The sequence below is a fragment of the Acinonyx jubatus genome, chromosome A2, assembly GCF_027475565.1.
Source record: "Acinonyx jubatus isolate Ajub_Pintada_27869175 chromosome A2, VMU_Ajub_asm_v1.0, whole genome shotgun sequence".
In the NCBI taxonomy this organism is placed as follows: Eukaryota; Metazoa; Chordata; class Mammalia; order Carnivora; family Felidae; genus Acinonyx; species Acinonyx jubatus.
The window spans coordinates 36,842,783-36,861,270 of record NC_069383.1 but is presented as its reverse complement, the minus strand read 5'-3'; the positions used below and the strand labels follow the sequence as shown (position 1 = coordinate 36,861,270).

Sequence of the window (18,488 nt, the reverse complement as noted above, 5' to 3'; positions counted from 1 at the left end):
TTAAAAATATGTATTTTTATTTTTCCATATATGTTATATCATTTATCGTATCTATTTATCAAGTTGGTATTTTTCCTGTAAACCTGACCTTAGAGATTTTCTTCCTCCTGCTTGAATCTGGCCTTGTTGCTTTCTGGGCCTGTTGTGCTGCACTGCTGTGAAGCTATGCGTCTTCTTTCCCATTCTCCCATCATTTCCTGAATCCCGTGTCTTCTACTTTCTAGGTTTGATCTCCTGTTTTGCTAAAGCACATTCTCCAAGAGGGGTTGCAAGGCAGTTCTACCATATTAAAGGTATCTTTTATTCTGCTTTTGGGTTGGGTTTAGTTTTAAAAAAATTCTTCTAGAATTTTGAAGTCATTCTCCATTTTCTTCTTACATCCAGTGTTGTAGAGAAATCTCATGCTATTCTGGTCTCTGATATTTCCCTTCTCTCCAAGTCTCACTTGTCCTTAAATTTTGCATTCATTATTTTTTATTTTATTCAACTGTCCTCTTGATAATATCCTAGTATTTTATCTAAGCCACTGTTGATTTGCAGTGGCCATCTAATTGATCTGTCTCCATGTGCCACTGATTGTTTTCAATATGGTGTTCTTTTAAAACTCAAGTTTTACCATATTATTTTTCTGTACAAAACCCCCTTGGTTTCCCACCACAGAGTAGAAGACCTCATGTGATTTGGCCCTCATGTTTTTCTCCACTCTAGTTTTTGCTCTCTCCTTTCCTACATGCTGTTCTTTTTTCTGTTGTTACCTTTCAGTTGACTACTGTGTGTAAAATTTGTTCAGCTCTTATATGTTCATTCATCCTTTTTTGCTTTTATTTTTCTCCATAGCACCCCCATATCTTATATATATCTTACATATTTATTTTCAGTCTTTCACCGTACTAAAATGTAAATTCTGCATTTGCAGGGATTTTAGTCTATTATTTCTTACCTGTTGTATCTTAACAGCTAGAGGGATGCTGGCTTATTATAATAGTACAGTAAATATTTTTCATTAAGTGATAAAATTAAAAAATAGTAACTAAGAAATAAAGGTAGAGCAGGAGATACAAACACCACAACTGGTGAGGAACACTAAATGCAACTGAGTACAAAAATGGGCAATTAGAATAAATGGGTTGCATAGTTTTCATTGTGTTGTGGTAACAAGCATAAATTTTATCACAAGAAACAACCTTTACTCCTGGACATTCTGAGAAAAATTTATCATGAGAAATTTTATATAAGGGCATGGAATAAATTTATTAATTTTAACAAAAAATTTCCTTATGTTGTTGTCATTATTATCAAATCAGTCTTGTCTAATTAAAAACAATTCTTTAGAAAGGCACTTGACTTGCTGGGATGAGCACGGGGTGTTATATATAAGGGATGAATCACTGGGTTCTACTCCTGAAACCAATACTATCACTGCATGTTAACTAACTTGAATTTAAATAAATAAATTAAGAAAAACACAATTCTTTAGGAAGTCAGAATGTCATTGCTTTGGATAGGTAGTTTAATATAAAGATGAAGTCTGAAGAATCTTGAAGAATAAATATTTGTCTACCCTTCAGAATGTTTTTCTCAAATACTAGTTGTCTCAGCCAGTCTTTGGAAAATAGTCAGATAGCAGGTTAGTCATGACTCAGGTCTCCAGCAAAAACTGAAGTGCAGGTGATCTCTGTAATTGAAAGGAAATTCATGTCCTCTAGATATTTGTATGAGTGGCCAAGACATCTTGTGAAGGAAAAGTCTTTATATTTTGCTTCTGTAGAGGGTCAGTATATACCTGTGTGGGAACGACCATCTGTGAGCGGGGCCAGGGAACTTGTTGGTTTTTTCAAAGAAAGCAATATTTGATCTGAAAAAGAACCCACACTGAAACTTGCTTGAAGTCCCAATATTCTGCCTATGATAGGCAGGTCAGAAGCACAAATTTGCGAGCCATTGGTATATAGGTACATATTGATTCTGCAAAGACACATAAGATTATGAGGAATAAATTTTTGAGGTAGAAAGAGGGCTACCCTGAGATTGTTGCAGAATATATTTAAGATGTGGTAGGAGAAATATGGAACATTTAGTTGCTTTTTGATTACTTGACTTCTGAAACTCCTTCCTGTGCTAGTCTCTTATGGGGCAGTCTCTGGGACCATTGGTGGGATGGTGTTAGAGGCAGTAGCTACATGCAGGCCTCAGAAGCAGTAATGACTCTTGTTTCATGGACAGTTTCTAGAATGCTGAGTTGTTAGTGGTGGTATTGCAGCTTCTCCTGTTGCTACCCAGGGCTAATGACAGATGTGTCTTCATAGGAGTAGCTTTTCCACATGATTTTAGATGTTGTTTCTCCTTCATAGCCTACAAACATATTTCTAAACAATTTGCCAAAGTGATTTTACCAATTAATATTTCTACCAACTAATACCTCCCCTCCAAGGAGAGCTGCAGTTGTTCAAAATCTTCACCAACACTTGGTATTATCTCTGATCATACATTTTTGATAAGTTTTTTCTCTTTAAATCTGTCAAAATTTGTTTGTTTATTGGTTGACCAAAACTAAGAACCATGTTTGATGCCAAAGGGATGCATGCAGGATCAGGGAAACATGAGCAGGAAGTATGAAGTAAAAGGGGAAGTCCGAAACTGTAAGAGAGAAGTTTATTGGTGTAAATAAAGTCTCAGAAGATATGGGCATGGAGTCTTGGGGTGAAAATTTGGGAGCAAGGACACAAGAGAAGGCATGGGAGAAGGCACAAAAATATAGAGGGAAAGTAAAGACAACATTTTCATATAGAAACCTACAAAATAGTAAATTTTTAAAACAGAGCAACAATTTATTTAAGGTACCTCAAAATTTTACTTGAAATCCATTTATCTATAAATGTGACCCTGTATGTGAAGTTTAACCTTAGATAAGCCCTGGATTTGACAATACATACACTGATAGTTAAAATAAAATGTTTTTATACTACTTGATTTCTCATATAAAATTATAAACTTATTAATTTTCCAAAATAGCCATAACTCTAAGAAACACCCATTCTTTTTTCATAGTTTCTGTTTGAGGAGAAGGGAAACTTCTGTAAATTTCTTTAGGATTTTTATTAGTTCTCTCCTTAAGTGTGGCCCTTACTTTGCTTCCTATTGCTGCTGTAACCAAGTTACAATAAACTCTGGCTCAAACAACACAGATTTACTATCTGACAGTTCTGGAGGTCAGAATTCCGACACATGTCTTACTGAGCTAGAATCAAGATGATGGTAGGACTGAGTCTCTCTGTAGGCTATAGCAGTTAATCTATTTCATTGTCTTTTCAGCTCCTTGCATTCCTTGGCTCATGCTCCCAATCCATCTTTAAAGCTGGCAGCATAGCATCCTCAAATGTTTCTCTAACTCTGACCTTCCTGCCTTTCTGTATCACTTACAAGGACCCTTGTGACTATATTGGGCCCACCCAGGTAATCCAGAATAATATCTCCATTTTGTGGTCAGCTGCTTAGCAACCTTAATTCCCCTTTACTGTATAACTTCACATATTCACAGTTAGATATGCTATTTGTGTGGCAGTTATTCAGCCTGTCACACTCAGAAGGGAGAAGAAATCAGTATTAGTGAATTTTATCTGCCTACTATATATGGATAGGTGATGGTCTTTTTCTTGTGAGTTCTTTTAAGGACATTTCTTTTAATAATTGGAAAAGAAGACATAATGCCAGTGAAAAGAAATTCATGCTTCTGAAGCTTTTCTTCATAGGCTGAGTCTTTGTGAAGTTTCATGCAAATAGTTCAGAAGTAACATTTGTCTGCTGTGGTCACTAAAATCTACATATACTCCTGAAAAGGGTTACAAATTATGAACTTTCACAATACTGTACTCTGTAATCATATTCTGTTTTATGTATGCCTTGCTATACGTTATTTACTTAGCAATAATGATGCTGTTACCCATTGAAAAGAAAAATAAACATTGAAAATCCTGGTCAGGCACAAAGTATGCTATTGGCATAGATCTCTAATAAAACTGATTTAGCTTTCAGCTTTATATGGATAAAAGCTGACATTGACCTTTGTGTTCAGTGCTTGGTGTGTTTTTTAAAAGCCTGTATTATTGTGAATTCTGGATTCTTTATATGATAGCACTAATTTTCATATCTAATTTATGGGCTGCCAAAGGCTTTCTACTAGGTTGAAGTGAGATAATTACCACAAGTGATATGAACTACAGAATTCTACCACAAGTGATAAGAACTGCAGAATTCTATTTCATTAGAAAATCCAATTTCTCTTTTTACTCATGTATTACTATTAACTTTCACTTTTGTCTCATACATAGATTTTTTTTTTAGAGATACTTATAGTGAGATTTGGCCTAATATGGCCTACCCATTGTTACTTATTGTTCTTAAAATTTGTCTTGAGAATATGCAGTGTCCATGAAAATCAAATCATTTGTCCATGTTACAACTCCATAGAGATTAGATGTATGATTTTTCCTAAGATTGGTCATAATGATAGCATATTGGAAAGAAAATGATAACACATTGAGTACTAAAACTTTGATATGCTTACTTAGAAAATTGTATTGAGGGTAACACATTTAAATTATATATCAGTCAGATCTAAACTTTTTAAAAGATGGTTTGACACATAGAAAGTATATTTGGTCTTCAAATTTTGCTTTTCTTACATCTGTTTATGCCATTATTATTCTATTCCTTTAATTCTTATTTCTCTCCAGATTTTCAGAGGAGTTATTATTGCATATCACCTTTCATTTAACCACATATAGTAATATACTTAGTTTTGGATACTGCATTTTTCATATAATGTTATGCTGGAACTCTTTTCTATGCCATTTAAAAATATATAAAAAATATGACTTTTAATACTTGGATAATAACTATTGCTTGATTGTTGTTTATAATTTTTAGTATTATAACTAACATTAAAAAGACATTTAAACCTTTAAACTTATGTCTGAAATCAGATCTGGAAATCAGTCATAGGTTTTCTATATGATGGCCTCATTCTTATTTTTAAAATAGTTTCTCATTATAGTTTTGCTTTGAACTAATGGCTGTTTAGGAGAGTGTTAGAGTATTTTCAATTATAAGTTATAATTTTTCTCCATTGAATGTTAAAAAAAAGTTCCAAGCTGTCATGAATTATAATCAAACTGTGTAGTTTCTGCTTTTTGGAATTGTTTGGGAGGGGGTTTCTTTAAAGTTATCAGAGTCAAGAATGAAATGGGATTTGTGAGATTTCCTGAGAGTGAGATGCAGAATTTGATTAAACTTTTTGAAGTTCCATCTGAAACACTCTCCTCCTCCCCTCACTACACATCTAGTTGATACTGTAGAGATTAGATACAGTTTATCGTCATTAATTTATGTATTTTTCATTATGTTCATTTTATTTAAATTTTTTTTTTCAGTTCCACTTGAAGGACATTTCTGGATTATCAGAGGGTTTTTTTATTTAGCAATACAGGAATTTGCCAGGAGTATTTGTATTGTATTTGTATTGTACTGTATTGTATTGTAGAGAGAGAGAGAGCATGAGTGGGGGAGAGGGGCAGAGGGACAAAAGGAGAGAGAGAGAGAATCCCAAGTGGGCTCCATGCTCAGAGCAGAGCCTGATAGAGGGCTTAATCCCATGATCCTGAGATCATGACCTGAGCTGAAAATCGAGAGTTGGACACTCAACTGACTGACACACCCAGGTGCCCCTGCCAGGAGTATTTTTATGTAGAATACTTTTGATTTTACTTAGATCTGGTGAGTCACATCTGCTTGCATATATTCATTTTTTTTCGGTTCAGAAAAGTTTCATCAATTGTATTTTTGATATTGCTTTGGTTTTAATTGTTTTGCTTATTTTAAGAAATAGCCGCAATTATTATGTTAGATGTACATTTTTTAATTCCTATTATTTGCATAGATGTGGTGCTTTTCTTTTTCCTCTATATTTTTGATGAAACTTCTCATGTTTACCTGTACATTTCAGTTCCAGTTTTTTGCAGTGTCTCTTCTTCCATTTATTTCTCCCAATAGAAATATTGAACTTGTGTTGTATTTTTAGTTTTCTTTTAATTCTCACTTTTATTTTATTTAGTTCTTTTTCATTTTCATCTAGTTTAGTGCCTTTTAGGGCTTTGGCTCCCTTGTTACAGTGTTCCTTCTTGTGTTATTGTGAGGATGCCAAACAGTTTTCACAGATTAATTTCTTTTCTTATTTTATGCTCTATTCATGGAATCCCTTGACAGCACTCTCTCCTTCCTCTCTTTCCACATTTATGATGAGTTTTGTCTGTTTTTTTGCCTGGTTTGTTCATTCTATATTGAACACTTACTATGTGCTGACATCATGATTTGGTACTTGAATACAATGGTTAGCAAAAGCTCTGCTACCAGGGACTTGTTGAGGATAAGACATTATTCAAATAAGAAGTCAACAATTGTAAATTCATGCCAATGATAACATTGTAAGGAGAAGGTATACAGAGACTGTGAAGCTCATAAAAGGGGACTTTTAATTACTGTTCTAATTTTGTCTAAATAGTGATATTTTTCATATCCCTATTCTTGCTCTTCTTCTCTTGCTGTACATTCTTCTTGGAAGCATGGTTTTAACCACTTGCATAGTTCGAATCTGTACCCAGGTGAGTCACATCTAGAACCTGGAGAGTAAGCCCCATGCCTGAACTCAGTGTGTCTCCTAAATTCTAACCTGCATATTTTCTGTCTCCTAACCACTGCCCCTGGATATCTCACAGACACTAAAATTCAGTATGATCAAAACTGGGCACATTGTCTTTCTTCTCTTCACAACAAAAACTGCTTCCCTTTTTATATTTCATGTTCTGTGAAGGATACTACCATCCAATCAGAGCCAAGCCATGTATCTGGCATTATCTTTAGTTCTTTGTTCTTATCTCCTTTAATCAATTGGCCCCTTTTGGTGAATTGTTATCAGCTACAGTCTAAAGGGGGAAGGTATTATATGCAAAAAACCCTATCATGTTGAAGTTTCTGTCCAGTTCTGTGGTCTCATTTCTCATTGCTCTCCTCATTTTGCTCTAGAAATTATTATAACTATTCTAACCTCTTGTAGTTTCTTTTTTTTAATGTTTATTTATTTTTGAGAGAGAGAGAGAGAGAGAGAGAGAGAGAAGAGCATGAGTGGGGGAGGGGCAGAGAGAGAGAGAGGGAGGCACAGAATCTGAAACAGGCTTCAGGCTCTGAGCTATCAGAAGAGAGCCTGATGCGGGGCTCGAACTCACGAACTGCAAGATCATGACTTAGGCCAAAGTCAGATGCTTAACTAACTGAGCCCCCCAGGTGCTTCTAACCTCTTGCAGTTTCTTAAATGTTTCTCTCTCTTTTTATTTTTTAATTTTTATTTTATTTTTTTTAATTTCAAAGTTTTTATTTGTTAGAGAGAGAGAGCACAAGCTGGGGAGGGGTAGGGAGAGAGAGAGAGAGGGAAACACAAAATCTGAAGTAGGCTCCAGGTTCTGAGCTTTCAGCACAGAGCCTGACACAGGGCCCAAACTTACCAACTGTGAGATCATGACCTGAGCTGAAGTCAGATGCTCAACTGACTGAGCCACCCAGGTGCCCCCCCCCGCCCCAACACTCTCTCTTTAGATTTCTTTCCTAAGGTTCCCTCTCCTAGAATATAAGTGTCATATGAAATACTGATGGTACAATACTTAAGAATGTCAACTCTGGAGTCAGAAAACCCTGGGTTAAAATCTTATTTCCATTGTTTACTTGCAACGGGTTAATGTTAATTGCTCGTACTGTTACTAAATTTTTAATTTGCAAAGCTGGGATAATAAGAGTACCTACCATACATAGTGTTAGGATTAAGTGAGGAGTGCCTGGATGGCACAATTGGTTAAGCATCCGACTCTTGGTTTCAGCTCAGGCCATGAGCTCATGATTGTGAGATTGAGCCCTGTGTCAGGCTCTGCAATGGGCGTGGAGCCTGCTTAGGATTCTCTTCCTCTCTCTGCCTCTTCCCCATGCTCATGCTCTCTCTCTCCCTGTCTTAAAATAAATAAAAACTTTCAAAAGAGGATTAAGTGAGATAAGCATGTATATTTCATTTATCTTGGCAGTATTATTATTGCTATTATTATTTCAAACTTGATTAAAGTGTTGCTGTTTCTATATATCCTTTTCTGATATTTTCTGAGGCAATTGATAATTTTTCACCTTGTACACTTTCTGTACCATGTGAATACTTGTATGTACATTATTTATTACATTTGTTTATCTACATGTCTTTCTGTGTTTCTAAGTACATTGAGAAAACTTTGAAGATAGGGGACATGTTTTTAATATTTATATACATTTTACATTCCAACAGTGCTTAGTATGCAATAAGGATGTAATAAATATTTGTTCAGAGGGGAAAAAATCATGAAAACACTATTGATAATATTCTGGGTTAGTACATATTGGGCCCTGTTCCTGGTAATCTCTGATTTCCCAGGGAGATTGCCCTAAGAAGTTTGATAGTTTTGAGCACTCAGTTTCAGAAGGTGTGGAAATCTTCAACTTCAGGATTGCAGGCAGCTCTTCAGGATGGCCATGTGCTATCTTTGAAGGAAATGTGAGGGATATATTTTATTGAAGATATGATTGAAAAAAATGTTGAATTCATTGAATAATGAAAAATTGTATTATAAAATGTAGACTAATAAAGTTTTAATCAACCTAAAGTTAAAAAGTATATCTCTGTAGAAAAGGCAAGCTTTTTAAAAATCACTGTCTTCTTAGATCAGTGATATGGATGAATTCTTCCTCCTCTCTTTTGGTGACTAGCATCTATCCTTGAAAGTTTATAAAACATAAATTTATTTTTGTTCAACATTATCATCAGTTATTTGATGCAGGCATCTAGGACATGCCTATCAAATATGCAGATAACACAAACCTGGGAATAATAGTGAGTATGTCAAAATCCAAAAAGACCAAGAACTTAATAGGATTGAATACAACATCCAATATTTGCTAGACTAACATAGGGAGTTTTAAGTAGGTACACAAAACTAATTGTACAAATGCCCACATGGCTCTCATTTAAACATTAAAAAAAATAGTTTTGAGTATAGTTGACACACAGTGTTACATTAGTTTCATGTATACAACCTTCTAACTTAAATCTCAAATGCAATATCTGTCTATCTAACATGAATTTTAGTGTATTATAAACTAAATTTTGATCGAGGGAATAACGACCCAGAAAAGTGCTAGTTTGTTTCGATGTGAATGAAAATGAAAACAGCTCCTTGATTTGGCAAGTGGTTCTGGTGTTGAGGGCACTGGTTCACATGGGTTGTAAGAGATAGGTGCTGGAGAATGGAGTGAATAGGATTATCTGGAAGATCAGTTTTCTTTTAAGAACAGATTTCTGAGTAAATTTTTTTGTGTGTCTCTTCTGTGATAAGAAGGCTTTCCTGTACCTGGTTGGATGGGGGAATAGATAGATAAAAGAGAGATTGACTGATGGAGTTGTCTTATTCTTTCATTATCTGAGAGTTTATTATGTGCCTATATGGCTAGGGACTGAAGGACAAAATTAAGTATGTTTCCTGCCACGGAGGAATTTGTGTTGATATAAACCTGTTAATAGAAACATGAAAGGAGCAGATGATGGATTTGATAGATTGGAAAGACTGCATCACTACAAGAACTAACGTTAACTATTGCTATAACATTGGCATGGGAAGAAAACGGAATCAAATATCATTAAGTCCTGAAGTCTACTTTTGCCATTAGTCTACTTAGTTTTGTTTACTCTGGCTTAATATTCCTGAGTCTGTTACATGAGGACTAACTTTCATTTTATGTTCTGTATTTCTGGAACATTTCAGTTACTTTATTAAAATTTTAAATCTGTCAGACTACTGATTGCCAAACAGTTCTTTGTCCAAACAACGGATCTATTTTAGAACTGACCACCAAAATAATTCCATGGGATTGATTTTCTGTCTTTTGAAGCCTGGGTCAGATAGGCTATTTTAGTCATGAACAACAGGAGTTGGACTGCTACTCACAATCTAGGTGATTGTTCCACCGCCCTGAAAATCATCAAGTTATTGATTATCATAATTTTTCCTGGCCTCCTAATAGTCAGTGTTAAGATTTAAAAAGCATAGTATGTTTTGAAATGACATATTGGAAAAAGTAAGACAATTCAATGAAATAATAAACAAGAAATTAGATAGCCTAGTTACACAAAAGAGTAAAAGAGAGAGAAGGTTGCAAAAACTAAGTGCATAGGTAGAAAGTCTATATTTTGAGGGTTTCAAAGAGACATCCTTAAATGTGAAATCATTTTTTTTATTTATCAACAAATATTCATTAAGTGCCTAGTAGGCTGAACAAGACATAGAGTTTACATTCTAGTGGAGATAGGCAGAAATAAATAAGTAGTTGCATAAATAAGTACTTGTAATTGGTTAAGAAGGAGAAGTATAACAAAGTACAAGCAGAGAAGAGGGTGACTGAACTCAGACATGTAGACCAGACAGGTATCCCAGAGGACACAATGTCTAAAATGAGATGTTTACAACAGAGAGTGGTGGGGGAAATGGAAAGGGAATTTGTATCCTGTGTCCGTTTTCTTCCCATCCTCCAACCCCATTATTCTATTCTGTTACTATGAGTTGATTTTTTTTTTTTAAGATTCCACATATAAGTGAGATCATATGTAGTATTTGTTTTTCTCTCTGGTTTATTTCACTTAGCATAATGTTCTGTACTTTCATCCATGTAGTCACAAATGACAGGATTTGTTTCTCTTTTTTTTTTCAGATATAATTGATATATAACAATGTATCAGTTAGAGGTGTACAACGTAATTATTAAATATTTGTATATATTGTAAAATCATGATAAGTCTAGTTAACACCCATCACCACACATACTTAAGATCTTTTTCTTGTGATGAGAACTTTCAAGATTCATTCTCTTAGTAACTTTTGAATATGCTGTACAGTATTACTAACCATGCTGTATGTAACATCTCATGAATTATTTATTTTATACCTGGATGTTTGTACCTTTTGACCCTATTTACTCATTTTACCCACCTCCCACCTGCTACTGGCTCTGGCAACTACCAGTCTATTCTCTGTATCTCATTTTTTTTTTTAAGATTCCACATATGAGATCATATAGTATTTGTCTTTCTCTATCTGACTTATTTCACTTATCATAATGCCCTGAAGATCCATCCATGTTGTCACAGTATCAAGATTTTCTTTTTTATGGCTAAGTAATATTCCATTGTAAATATATGTATATATGTGTATTTTATACAGCCATATATTTTATATACATCATATATATATTGCATTTTATTTATTCATTGATCTATCAGTGGACATTTAGGTTGTTTGCACATCTTTGTTACTATGAATAATGCTGCAGTGAGTGTGGGAGTGTAGATATCTCTTTGTGATAGTGATTTTATGTCCCTTGAATATCCAGAAATAGGATTGCTGGATCATATGATAGTTCTATTTTTAATTTTTTGAGAACCCACTATATTGTTTTATATAATGGCTGCACCAGTTTATATTCCCACTAACAAAACAGTACACAAGAGTTCCTTTCTCCCCATATCCTCACCAACACTTGTTTTTTTGATAAATAGCCATCCTAACAAGTGTGAGGTGATTTCTCACTGTGGTTTTGTTTTGAGTTTTTTTGATGATTAGTAACATTGATGCCTCAAATGCCTGTTGACCATTTGTATGTCTTCTTCAGGAAAATGTCTATTAGGTTCTTTGTACGTTAAAAAATCAGATTATTTGTTTGCTGTTGAGGTTTATGAGTTCTTTATGTAGTTTGGTTATCAACCCCTTATCAGATATATGATTTGCCAGTATTTCCCCCCATTCTGTAGATTCTCTTTTCATTTTGTTGTTTCCTTTGCTGTGTAGAAGGTTTTATGTTTGATGTAACCCCATGTGTTTGTTCATGTCTTTTTGCCTATATTTTTTGTTGTCATAGCCAGTAAATCATTGCAAAGACCAACGTCAAAGATCTTTTTTCCTATGCTTTACAGGGAATAGTTTCAGATCTTACAGTAAGTCTAATCCATTTTGAGTTTTTATATATGGTATGAGGTAGGGATTCAGTTACATTCTTTTTGCATGTGGATATCCAGTTTTCCTAACATTATTTATTTAAGAGATTATCCTTTTCCCATTATGTATTTTTGACACCTCAGTCAAAGATTGACTGTATAATGTGTGTGTTTACTTCTGGGCTCTCAATTCTGTTCTGCTAGTCTATATATTTGTTTTTATGCTGGTAACATAGCTTTGTAGTATAATTTGAAATGAGGAAGTGTGATGCCCCAGCTTTATTCTTCTTTCTCAAGATTGCTTTGGCTATTTGAGGTCTTTTGTGGCTTCAAATGCATTTTAGTATTATATTTTTTACTTTTGTGAAAAAAATACCAGTGGAATTTTGATAGGCATTTTTCATTAAACGTGTAGATCACTTTGGATAGTATGGACATTTTGACAATATTAATTCTTCCAGTGCATGAACACAGGATGTATTTCAATTATTTGTGTCCTTTTCAACTTCTTTAATCAGTGTTTTGTTGATAAAACATTATAAAGATCTTTCACCTCCTTGGTTTAATTTATTCCTAAGTATTTTTATTGTTTTTGGTGCTATTATAAATGGGATTGTTTTATTTTTTGGATAGTTTATTATTTTTGTACAAAAATACAACTGATTCTTTATGTTGATTATTCTGCAAGTTTAATGAATTCATTTACTAGTTTTAACATTTTTTGGTAGAGTCTTTAGGGTGGTGTATGTGTGTATTTATTTATTTTTTAAAGTTTGTTTATTTACAGAGCATGAGTTGGGGGAGGGCAGAGAGAGAGAGAGAGAGAGAGAGAGAGAGAGAGAGAGGGAGGGAGAGAATCCCAAACAGGCCCTTGGTTGTCAGCATGGAGCCTGATGCAGGGCTTGATCTCATGAATCCCATGAATAAATTTAAATAAATTAGTGTGTGTGTTTGTGTGTTGTGTGTATGCATGTCATTTGCGAGCAGAGACAATTTTACTCCCTGTCTTCTGATTTGAATGCTCTTTATTTCTGTTTCTTCTCTAATTGCCCTGGCTAGGACTTCTAGTACTAGACTAAATAGAAGTAGTTAGAGTGGGCACCCTTGTCTTGTTTCTGATCTTGGAAAAGCTCTCAGCTTTTTAGCATTGAGTATTATATTAGCTGTAGGCTTGTCATATATATGGCCTTTACTTAAACTGTTGGGAATTCTTTATCATGAAAGGTTGTTCAATTTTGTCAAATGCTTTTTCTGCATCTATTGAGATGATCATAAGATCAGTATTTTTTATTTTGTTAATGTGGTATATCATATTGGTTGATTGCATATGTTGAAACATCTTGCATCCCAGGAATAGATCCCACTTGATCATGGTGTATGATCTTTTTAATGTGATTTGAATTTGGTTTGTTGGTATTTTGTTGAGAATTTTTACATTTGTGTTCATGAGGGATATTGGTTTGCAATATTTCTTTTTCTTTCTTTATTCTTTCTTATTACTATTTTTTTTTTTTGTAATGTTCTGCTTGGCTTTGGTATCAGGGTAATGTTAGCCTGTAAACTAAATTTAGAAGTGTTCTCTCCTTCTTGGTTTTTAGAGGAGTTTGGGAAAGATTCATATTATTCTTTGTTAAATGTTTAGTAAAATCACCAGTGAAACCATCTGCTACTGCACTTTAGTTTGTGGAGATGTCTTTCATTATTGATTTAATCTCCATATTCATTATTGGCCTGTTCAGATTTTGTGTTTCTTCCTGGTTCAGTCTTTGTAGGTTGTATGGTTCTAGAAATTTATTAATTTCTTCTAGGTTATCCAATTTGTTGGCATATAATTGTCTATAGCAGTCTCTCATGATCCTTTGTATTTCTGTGGTGTTAGAAAATACAATGGAGTAATAATCATTGTGAGTATTCTATCATAATAAAGAAAGATTATATATTTACCCAAGATCTCCAGTGTAGTAAGTGGCTGAGGTAGAATTTGTATCTAGCTCCATATGATTGAAATGCCTGTTCTCTTTGCACTTGATTCATTGCCTCTCTTACTACTTATGACAAGGCTCTTCAAGATGTGCCTTGATGAGCAAGCACATCCTTCTTAGATATAAAGTGATCTATAAATAGAGATTTATTGAGGATGAGTGATAATGTAGGTTTATTAATTCTGTAACCAGAAAGTGTTTTGTTAGGGGAAAAAAGGTGAATGGGCAAGTTGGTGATTTAAATTTTCAAAATTGTTAACTAGAAAACAGAGTCCTCAGCTATCAGTGATATTTTTTCCACTCCTCTTTAGACCTCTTTTGTTTGCTATCTGATTGTTTGGGAAAAACTGGACCTGATGAACAGATAAATAAACTCTGTTTGGGCAGCTATTCAACAGGGGTTTTTACCTGGTTAAACCTGGTGACTTAATTACTCCAGTGTGACGATTTTTCCCCCAGTCTTCCTTGTCTTCATAGTGTCATCATGTATATATTTGTACTTATAAAATATTTTATTTCCTCCCCTTTAAATATTTTATTTTCCTCTAAATTTTTATTTGCTATTAACATATCCTCAAATACATCTTCAAAATTAAATATTTTAATAAAACATTTGAGTTCTTTTATATATGTACAGGTTTTGTTTAATAATAAGAAGAGTATCTAATAAATCCTGTGACTCCAGTGAGGTACAGTAGACTGATACATAGGATTGTCTCTTTATTTTTAAATACTGTGTTTGCATATATACATAGGGTAAAGTACACTTTTCAAGCTCTCTTTATTTTTAGAGTTTTCTTTATTTTAATTTTTCTTGAAGTATAATTAGCATTTGGTATTATATTAGTTTAAGATGTATAGCATTATGATTCAGCACTTCTGTACACTTTTCAGTGCTCATGATGATAAGTGGACTCTTAATCCCATTCACATATTTCACCTACCTCCACACCTACCTTCCCACACAGCAACCACCAGTTTGTTCTATGTATTTAAGAGTGTTTTTTGTCTCTTTTTTTCTTTGTTTGTTCATTTGTTTTGTTTTTAAGATTCCACATGAGTGAAATCATCTGGTGTTTCTGTTTCTCTGTCTGACTTATTTCACATATTATTATACCCTCTAGGTCCATGCATATTGTTGCAAATGACGAAGTCTCATTCTTTTTTTATGGACAAGTAATATTCCATTGTAGGTATATGTATGTATATATACATACCATATCTTTATCCATTCATCTATTGTTGGACACTTGTGTTGCTTTCATATCTTTGCTATTATAGATAATGTTGCAACAAACGTAAAAGTGCATATATCTTTTCAAATTAATGTTGTTTGTTTTGAGTAAATACCCACTAGTTGAATTGTTGGATCACAGGGTATTTCTATTTTTGGTTTTTTGAGGAACCTCCATACTGTTTCCATAGTGACTGCTATAATTAACATTCCCGTTAACAGTGCACAAGGGTTCATTTTTCCATATCCTTGCCAACACTTGTTTCATGTGTTTTTGATTCTAGCCATTCTGACAGATTTGAGGTGATATCTTGTGATTTTGATTTGATTTCTTTGATGATAAATGATGTTTTTAAAAATTTTTAACGTTTATTTTTGTTTTTTTTGTTTTTTATTTTTTTTAATATGAAATTTATTGTCAAATTGGTTTCCATACAACACCCAGTGCTCATCCCAACAGGTGCCCTCCTCAATACCCATCACCCACCCTCCCCTTCCTCCCACCCCCCATCAACCCTCAGTTTGTTCTCAGTTTTTAAGAGTCTCTTATGTTTTGGTTCCCTCCCTCTCTAACCTCTTTTTTCTTTTTTTTCCTTCTCCTCCACATGGTCTTCTGTTAAGTTTCTCAGGATCCACGTAAGAGTGAAACCATATGGTATCTGTCTTTCCCGGTATGACTTATTTCACTTAGCATAACACTCTCCAGTTCCATCCACGTTGCTACAAAAGGCCATATTTCATTCTTTCTCATTGCCAAGTAATATTCCATTGTATATAAATCATAACTTCTTTATCCATTCATCAATTGATGGACATTTAGGCTCTTTCCATAATTTGGCTATTGTTGAAAGTGCTGCTATAAAAGTTGGGGTACCAGTGCCCCTGTGCATCAGCACTCCTGTATCCCTTGGATAAATTCCTAGCAGTGCTATTGCTGGGTCATAGGGTAGGTCTATTTTTAATTTTTTGAGGAACCTTCACACTGTTTTCCAGAGTGGCTCCACCAGTTTGCATTCCCACCAACAGTGCCAGAGGGTTCCCTTTTCTCCACATCCTCTTCAGCACCTATAGTCTCCTGATTTATTCATTTTAGCCACTCTGGCTGATGTGAGGTGATATCTGAGTATGGTTTTGATTCGTATTTCCCTGATGAGGAGCGACGTTGAGCATCTTTTCATGTGCCTGTTGGCCATCTGGATGTCTTCTTTAGAGAAGTGTCTCTTCATGTTTTCTGCCCATTTCTTCACTGGATTATTTGTTTTTCAGGTGTGGAGTTTGGTGAGTTCTTTATAGATTTTAGATACTAGCCCTTTGTCTGATATGTCATTTGCAAATATCTTTTCCCATCCCATCGGTTGCCTTTTAGTTTTGTTGATTGTTTCCTTTGCAGTGCAGAAGCTTTTTATCTTCATGAGGTCCCAATAGTTCATTTTTCCTTTTAATTCCCTTGCCTTTGGAGATGTGTCAAGTAAGAAATTGCTGCTGCTGAGGTGAAAGAGATTTTTTCCTGCTTTCTCCTCTAGGGTTTGATGGTTTCCTGTCTCACATTCAGGTCCTTTATCCATTTTGAGTTTATTTTTGTGAATGGTGTAAGAAAGCGGTCCAGTTTCATTCTTCTGCATGTTGCTGTCCAGTTCTCCCAGCACCATTTGTTAAAGAGACTGTCTTTTTTCCATTGGATATTCTTTCCTGTGTTGTCAAAGATTAGTTGGCCATACTTTTGTGGGTCCAATTCTGGAGTCTCTATTCTATTCCATTGGTCTATGTGTCTGTTTTTGTGCCAATACCATGCTGTCTTGATGATTACAGCTTTGTAGTAGAGGCTAAAGTCTGGAATTGTGATGCCTCCCGCTTTCGTCGTCTTCTTCAAAATTACTTTGGCTATTTGGGGGTCTTTTGTGGTGCCATATAAATTTTAGGATTTCTTGTTCTAGCTTTGAGAAGAATGCTGGTGCAATTTTGATTGGGATTGCATTGAATGTGTAGATATCTTTGGGTAGTATTGACATTTTAACAATATTTATTCTTCCAATCCATGAGCATGGAATGTTTTTCCATTTCTTTGTATCTTCTTCAATTTCCTTCATAAGCTTTCTATAGTTTTCAGCATACAAATCTTTTACATCTTCGGTTAGGTTTATTCCTAGGTATTTTATGCTTCTTGGTGCAATTGTGAATGGGATCAGTTTCTTTATTTGTCTTTCTGTTGCTTCATTATTAGTGTATAAGAATGCAGCTGATTTCTAGACATTAATTTTGTATCCTGCGACTTTGCTGAATTCATCTACCAGTTCTAGCAGACTTGTGGTGGAGTCTATCGGATTTTCCATCTGCAGAAAGTGAAAACTTGACTTTATCTTTGCCAAATTTGATGCCTTTGATTTCCTTTTGCTTTATGATTGCTGATGCTAGAACTTCCAATACTGTGTTAAAAAACAGTGGTGAGAGTGGACATCCCTGTCATGTTCCTGATCTCTGGGGGAAAGCTCTCAGTTTTTCCCCATTGAGGATGATGTTAGCTGTGGGCTTTTCATAAATGGCTTTTATGATGTTTAAGTATGTTCCTTCTATCCCGACTTTCTCAAGGGTTTTTATTAAGAAAGGGTGTTGGATTTTGTCAAATGCTTTTTCTGCATCGGTTGACAGGATCATATGGTTCTTATCTTTTCTTTTATTAATGTGATGTATCACGTTGATTGATTGGCGAATGTTGAACCAGCCCTGCATCCCAGGAATGAATCCCACTTGATCACGGTGAATACTTCTTTTTATATGCCGTTGAATTCGATTTGCTAGTATCTTATAGAGAATTTTTGCATCCATATTCATCAGGGATATTGGCCTGTAGTTCTCTTTTTTTACTGGGTCTCTGTCTGGTTTAGGAATCAAAGTAATACTGGCTTTATAGAATGAGTCTGGAAGTTTTCCTTCCCTTTCTATTTCTTGGAATAGCTTGAGAAGGATAGGTATTATCTCTGCTGTAAACGTCTGGTAGAACTCCCCTGGGAAGCCATCTGGTCCTGGACTCTCATTTGTTGGGAGACTTTTGATAACCGATTCAATTTCTTCGCTGGTTATGGGTCTGTTCAAGCTTTCTATTTCCTCCTGATTGAGTTTTGGAAGCGTGTGGGTGTTTAGGAATTTGTCCATTTCTTCCAGGTTGTCCCAT

General features: G+C 34.7%; 1 long non-coding RNA gene across 2 annotated transcripts in view; it reads left to right on the top strand.

Moving 5' to 3' along the window:
• Nucleotides 1-18,488, top strand: part of LOC113604116 (uncharacterized) — a 426,541-nt gene that overhangs the window by 60,553 nt on the left and 347,500 nt on the right. For both annotated transcript variants that reach the window (XR_008296712.1, XR_008296713.1), the window contains exon 3: nt 225-293. This is a non-coding gene — a long non-coding RNA (uncharacterized LOC113604116). The remainder of the gene's footprint in view (nt 1-224; nt 294-18,488) is intronic.